This window comes from Merops nubicus, unplaced genomic scaffold (genome assembly GCF_000691845.1).
Source record: "Merops nubicus isolate BGI_N331 unplaced genomic scaffold, ASM69184v1 scaffold394, whole genome shotgun sequence".
Classification (NCBI taxonomy): Eukaryota; Metazoa; Chordata; class Aves; order Coraciiformes; family Meropidae; genus Merops; species Merops nubicus.
In genome coordinates, this window is record NW_008602036.1 from 55,578 (window position 1) to 63,526 (window position 7,949).

Here is a 7,949-nt window from a genome sequence, read left to right on the forward strand (position 1 = left end):
TACTGGTTACTTGGTAGTTTTTTACATACATTTCTTTCTGTCCCTTGGCACTCAGTCTTTCACTTGTGTAGGTCCACTGTTTCTCTGCTCATTTATCTAAACATTAATTCTAAACCATTATTTTCCAACAGAATGCAACACTATTCCTCACCTGCCAACATATCAATGTACTGACTTCTAAAGAGACAAATAGCACACGTGGCTTTTAAGGCTGGGAATACAGACTCCAGCAGTGTGATGTAGCTGCTAGGATCATTCCCCAAATAACCTGGAGGCCAAAGAAACCCATGCTCCTAGGAGAAAAGAAGTAAACAGCTAGGAGTGAGAGAAGGCCAAACACCTATTAATAGCAAGAACTGTATGGCTCAATCCTAGACATCCAACAGCTGAGTACAAGCAACTTTACGTGATATAATTCCCACCTGACACCTCGTAATGCCATCATGGTGGTATCAATGATGAGGATGGATGTGTCCACCAGAGAAGAAAATCATGTTGGATTATTTTAACCCAGAAAAGGTGACAAATTGGAAAGAGGAAACTCTCCGAGAGTGGAAACTATCAATTTAGTCCCTCATGTTCCAAGGCTATTACATGAGTCTGAATGATTTCCCATGGAATTTTTGAAGCAGAGAAATAACTTGAAAAAAATTGTCTGGAACTGTACATTTTCATACTCTTACATTTAACTGAGGATAAAGTAAAATAAAATAAAATAAGCCCTACAAATATATAACAATAAACTAAATAGAAAATCAGGGAAAGCCAACATTTAGAGAAGCCTGCACCACGCCAAAATAAATTTATAAAGGAAAACTACAAACAAAGATGTTTAAACTCCAAATTTCAAAAATGATGTGAAGGTTAGAAATTATTCTTAATGGCATTTGTGACGGCTTAATTAGCCAATTTAAAATAAATATACTCCAATTCCTTTATCAAATGTTCTTCTCCCACTCCTAAATGATACAAGCTCATTTAACAACTGGTAGTCAAACATGTTCCTTCAATAGTAAAGCAAACGGCTGAGGATTATTACAGGCAAAAATAATTCTGCCATTCTAAAAAAAGTGGCTGGCAATTAGTGATTTGAGTTGGCCTTTTCCCCACAGTGTTTAGCAGCATGTTATATTTAAGCCTTGTTAAAATGTACAGAGATTCTAAAATCTTAAATATAGATTTCCTTGCTAATTCTCTTTCAAAGTCAAATAGCTAAAACATAAATGTGGAAACAATCTTAGACAAAAGAAATGGAAAGGCCATATTGGGTTATAAAATAAATCCTTCTATTAATATACCTATATCATCTAGATCACCTTTTGACATTCCAAAGGAGTATTTTCTTGAACACTGAGGTTAAACTCTATTTCTTCATAGGAGTGTCTTGAAACTTCACAGGGTCAAGAGAAGATGAAAAAATGAAAAAAAAAAAAAGTCACTTTTAGAATATATTTATATGTATTAAAGTTAAGCTGTTGGCTTTTTCTCCCTCTGAATTTAACCTTACCACTCCCCATGCATCTTTTTTGCATACTAGAAAACTCACTGCTTTCTTTGTCAGAAACAGTCTGCTTATAATTGATGGCCTGGAGAAAACATGGATGAACTAGAAGATAACCTGAGGTTCTTTAAATTATATTCTCGATTCATTTCTACATTAATCTTAGTATTTATTAATATAATACTATGGCATAAAAAAATTACTCATTTGGCTTTTTTCATCAAAATGAAATGTGGCATCTGATTCTGATTTTGTTATTCATAACAAGAGGCAAACGTGCGACACGATGCCATAAGCTTTATTTGGTTTGGCAAATAAAGAAAAGTTGTGAGCTAGGGGATAGCTTTAAAAGCAACCAGCACAGATTGCTTTCAAAAGTTTTCACTTTTGCATAAGGAATCAGTGGAAGGCATAAAACCTCAGAGCAACTTCATCATCACATTTCTACTATGTTTCCATAGGAAGCAGGTTTAGATAGGGGAAAAAAAGAAAAAAAAGGGAAAAAAAAAAGTCATAGGAATGACCCGCAGCTCAAGTCCTCAGGGCCATGCATAGGCAGTTAAAAGTGAGACACACATTTTGGCTTGCTTCTTGCTTGCCCTTACTGCATAAGCAAAGATGATTTCAAGAACTTAAGTTCCTTCAGATTCCACAAGCTCTACATGGAATAAGGAAACAAAGACTGGATCCCATTAAAAACTCCTATTTTTCCTTCTGACATACCAGACAAGCTACAAAAGGGGACAAATATCTAGGCACCTTGCATCACTTATAGCTTGTATTTTAAGAGGCTTATTCCTTTTCAGCTCTAAGGCTCTGCAGGTCATGGCATCCAGCTCTCCTTGACCCTCTGCAGGTCCTGCACCTCCTGCCCACCCCTGGCATACAGATAATGTAAATCTTGTCCCTGATTCATTCTCTCCATCCGCAGTGAGGGAACAGACCCAACCTTTCCTTGTCTTCACCACTTCTGTCTATGCTCATGGGGAAGCTCATCCACCAGTGGACTCTCATTCCTCTCCCCCTTTATTGCCTCCCCTGCCACTTTGTCAAACTGTAGCATAAATATTCATGTAGAGAAAAATACAGACCAAAGAGAAAGTCTATGTCATTACCCACTCAAGAACAGCTTGCCCTCTGGAATATGTCATTTCTGTGGAACACTACTACAAGGATGCAATTCAATCTCTGGCAAATAGTTAAAAAGAAACATTTGGGGAACACAAAATTGTCATTTCCTCTTTTACTTAACCAAAACTGAACCATGAAACCTATTGCAATTGCTGTAAGGTCTCCCACTGACTACCTAGTGAACACAAAAAATTAGAAACACTCCAGTCACAGAGTGGAATAATATCAAAAATTAATGCAATTAGCTATGTATTCCAGACTATCCAGCACAAGCACAAGTACGTGCTGAGCTTAAAAGTTAGATTAATGTTCTTTTTGATGAAAATTTCATCAAGCAAAGATATTCTTTGCCCCTTAAATAAGAAGTAAGGCTATGGATACTAAGAAATTAATACAGGAGGCAAGCCTGCAGGTTAGCGTGGTGAAAGCACTTGCAGAAATAAAGATAAAATTTTTAGGCCATGCATAAAACTTGTCCAGTGTTATAAAGAGTATTTAACAGGCAGGTGACAGAGCAAAATTACTAGGAAGTCTATGCTTCCATTTTGAGAATGTGCACATATTAATAAAGATCAGTGAGATTTAGTAAAAATAATGTGTGTGGGCAATTGAGCAAGAAGTTTCTGAATCACTGGGGGTTGGTAGTGTGCTTATTTATAGAAGCACTAAACTCTTGATTACTTTGTTTTAAAGTAATCAGGTGAAGCCTACGTTAAAGCAGAGGAGGTATAATGAAGATTAGAGACAATACACCTATACTACTGCTACAATAAGTAGACAAAGAGGAAAAAAAAACAAACCATTTCTCATTGAACAGGGAGAAAAAAGTGAGTTTTCCATTTCATTGAGAATGAAGTGAAAAGCAAGTTTTGCACATATCAGAAATTCTTCACAGGTTTAAAGATGTTAACAGTAGAAGGTGCAATTCTGATCATGACTTTTGGCCTTCAAGCCTAACTAAACAGCTGTGAATATATAAAATAGGCAGCCAGTTCCCAGACTGCTAAGCTATGAAGAGTTACATTTTAGTTTCTAAGAGGTATTTTGAAGGCAACAACTGGATATTTTTGGATGTGATGAAGAATTACACTTTCTACTCTGTTCTCTCTCTTGGATTTAATTCAAATAGACATAAATACAATATGAAACCCTCCTTTTCATTTTGAAAAACATAGGCAGAAACTATGCAGAAGGTACTCATCACTGTGAGGGCACCTATCCTCAGAAGAGGTCTAGGTTGATCCTACCCAAAGAGGGTAAGACTCTTCACATTTCTCCCCATTCCCCAGAACTCTCACTTGAAGATGTGAGGATCTAACACAGGCAGTTTGGTATCTTTTGAGAATTGACCTTTCTCTAATAAAGAAAACCACAGTTGCTCTTTTAAAGCAAACTCCTCCACCTGGATCCAGGTGAAGCAAATTTCAGGGAGACATTACCTGCAAGAAGGATCTAATTAAACAAAATTGATTACTTCCCAAATGTTTGTTCCTAGTTATTGTTTAGGGACTTCACTAAACTTCACTGCACAGGAGACTAGTGAAGCAAGAAGGAAACCCCTCAAAATGAAATATTTGAATGGCAATTATTTTCTATCCCCCAGCTGGTCTTAGCAGTTATTTCAAAATGTCAGAGAATTCATTGCATTTTGATGAAGGCATTTGTTACTTCTTAGCTGTGAACAAGACAGTGGAGGGCACAAAGTTCAAAACACAGCATTCACAGAAAGCAATAATTAGAACTACTCAGCTACACTAAGATGGTTTTGCAATTGAACAGCTCTGTCTGCTAGCAGTAAGGTCAGAAATGTAATGTTGCACCATTTGGTGTAATGGCTATGATAACTGCTTGCTTATTTTCACACCTATAGTGGAAGGTAATTAAAATAATATCCTATTCTTTGTAATTAGGTGGCATACTCATTTAAACTGAATAGAAGAAAATTGGAAAAAAGAAAAAGAAGTGAGAAAAGTAAAGAAGCAGAAAAATGAAGAAAGTATAAGAGTTTCTAATTAGCAGGTCAGTACTTTTCCTAGCCTAGATTTATGCCAGAAATCAAAATTATTTAGTAAAGGCCTGAGAATTAAATGCCTCTGGACTTCATCCTTTTTTCTTCAAAATATCAAAAAGACTAGAGAAAGAATACAGTCTGATTTATTTATTTTTAAATAAAGCTTCTGTATTTTACTCTTTGGAAGCAATTGCATTCAAATGAAAGTAGAAAATGTTACATTTTATTATTTGGCACCACTTAATACCTTATTCCGCCCCCTTCCCTTGGGATAATGGGTAAATCCTGAAGCATGCATAGGACAAAACCAGGCTCTGAACCACAGACTCTTTTCCATATTTGCAAGAAGTTTCCTTTAACTGTTGAATTCCATTTCATAACCTCCCCGAACCTCTGATGAGGTGAAAGCTTGAACTGAGATTAGAAAGGGAATCAGCATGACTTGACAAGCCATTTGATGTATTTGCCTGTAATAACTTTGGCATTGCAACCTTCAAGGGGATAGAAAGCTGACAGCTAAAGAGAGACAACGAATGTAGCTCTGTATCTACACGCCAGCCTTTTACAGAAGGCTCTAGATTTTTAATGAAGGAAAAAAACAGAGACATTTGTTAAGCATTTTTTTTAAACTCTTCTCATCCTGAAAACAAAGATTTGATTGCTAGATAGATCTAGTGATCGAGATCAAAACTTGGAATACCTTGAGCACAAAGTAGTCAAAATGCTCCCTGCACATGAAGATAATTAGAGTATCAGCATGCACAAATCAATAGTATATATCTTTGGAGGTGTTTTGACTTTAAAATCAGATAAGATTGGAGCAAGAGTCTTATAGAAGGAAAATTGTTTCATTGCTAGGTCACCAGAAAAACCTCAAAGGCTGCTTCTTAATTTTCTTTTTTTTCCCTCAGTTTAAATTGTGAGTTTTATTGCTTCTCTGAGGTTCTTGCCTTGACTGTCTCAATGACATTCAGTTGTTTGCCCTCAGATGCCCTCTCAGAATGGACTTCTGCCTGGTTTATGCCTCAAACACTGAGGATGATAGCACAGATCTGTGGAAATCTTTGTAGGAGTCCACATATCTCTGACTAACACCTTTGTTCACTTCCTGAAGTATTTTACTCTGTGTGTAACCCTCTAACAATTGACAAAACTATTTATGTAATGATGCATATAAAGAAAAGTGAGCAACACAGCCCAATACAATCATTATAAAAATCACAATAATTCAGGATGGAATTTATTTATGCATTCTCCACTCCATTAATTTGAAATGAAAATATAACTATCAAGTAATTGAAAATCTTTCATCTTAAATATGCAGATGCATCTTCCAGAATTTCCCAGTCTTGAGTCATACAAAGCTGCACACAAACATTAAAACATTGAAACACCATAAACTTGCTAAGGGGCATGTTTTTCCTCAATGAATTGCAGAAATTAAAGTACATCAATTAAATTTCCTCAATTATTTTCCATCTACTGGGACATAAAATTCTTTATATAAGCTTGGCTGAAGACAAGTGTTAATGCTGGAAATTCCTGAGTAGAGTTACAAGAAGGAACATTAAGTATTCTGTCATCAAGCCATATTAACTTTGTGTGCAACAAAACCCTAACGGATATCAATGTGCTGCTTCCTTAACTAGAAAAGTTTATAACTGCATATTTAAGGAAGGATCATTTATGTCATTTAAAGGGCTTTTAGCAATGCTAGAATTTTAGCAGCATCTTTATAAAGCAGGGCTAAAAAGGTTATTAAAAGGTTATAAAAGGTTATTATTAAGGGAAAAAAATTAAATATATATATATACACAAAATTACAGTGTTACTGGCTTTCAATTATAAGTAGCAAAGATTTTACCTTCGACTGTACCCAAGATGTATGAGGTAAATTTTTTGTATAAGAAGCCTGATTTCCTGTCTTGAAAATTTTCTCATCTAAAGTCACAAGCTTCCTTAAACCTGCTTACAAAAGCATGTCAGTAACATTTGGTGCTATTCAGCAGTATTAGTATTGGAGAACCATATTATTTTTCTTTGGAATCTTACACAGGTAAAATTCAGCTTTGAGGCAGGAGTCAAAACGTTACACAAGGCAAGAGAAATAGTTTCAAAAACTATTATTCAAGTTCCTGCTTTTTCTCTTAAGTTTTTAAAGCTGTGATACCCTCTCTCAGTTACAGGTATAGCTGTCTTACCAAGAAACAACAAGAAAACTACTTCATAAAGTATTATTAAATAATCCTGTTATTAAAACCTTTTCAATAATACTAAATATCAAGGCCTAGAATAGTAAATGTCAAAGCTCTTGCAATCTGTGCTGCGTTTGGAAGGGACAGAGTTAATTTTCTTCTCAGCAGCTAGTTTTGGATTTGTGTGGAAATGGGTGTTGGTAACAGGGGGTTGTTTTGGTTGGTTTGGCTTAATTTCCAGCTAGGGTTAAGCCATGACACAGTCTTAACAGCCAGAAGTAGCTTCCACAAACACGATTTATTCCTTCTACTTAGCATGCTCTCATTTCTCACCTGATTTTGCCTAAGGAAAGAGATTCACAAACTCTAGTATCAACTGAAATTACTGTCAATATGCAGGAAAATGCTTGCAAAAGTAGGGCACAGAAATGGTGATGAAATAAAAAGGCAGGACAGAACAACTCTATAAAAGACTGAGTCAAGCAGAACAGTTATAAAAGAGTAAATATAACCTCCTGGTGTTGACCTAGTCTCACAAAGAAATAATGATTTGTACTTAATAGGAAGTAGGATTGTACAGCAATGCATTTAGAAGGAAACATTTTTTGAGATATTGGAGGTATATCAAACCCTATGAGACCTGGATGTGAGAAACCTGAACTAGTTGGTCCTGCTCTGAGCAAAAGGGTTGAACTTGAGGATCCCCAAAACCACTTTCCAACCTCAACAATTCTGTGATATCAGTGAAGAATGAAGAATTAATCAAGCTTATCCTAAAAGCCAACTTTGATGGTTTGGGGGTTGTGGTTGTTTTGATTTTTATGGAGTCCATGTGGGATACACTGAGGTCCAAAATGAGGTTTTCTGGAACTAAGAATATTGATAATCACATACAGAGTCTAAAATTGTTGAAAGCTGTATTACTGGAGATGCCCTCCACCTTAATCCTGTTGATAGGACACTGTTGAGATCTACTTGGCCATTCATGGTGAATTTCTTCCCTATACATGAAAAGAAGCCACTAGCACTGAATTTTCTGAGGAGTCCTTGGTTTCCAAAGCTAGCCTCTGACCTTGTTGCATAGCCCTGAGCTCTCCCTCTTCTCTAACAT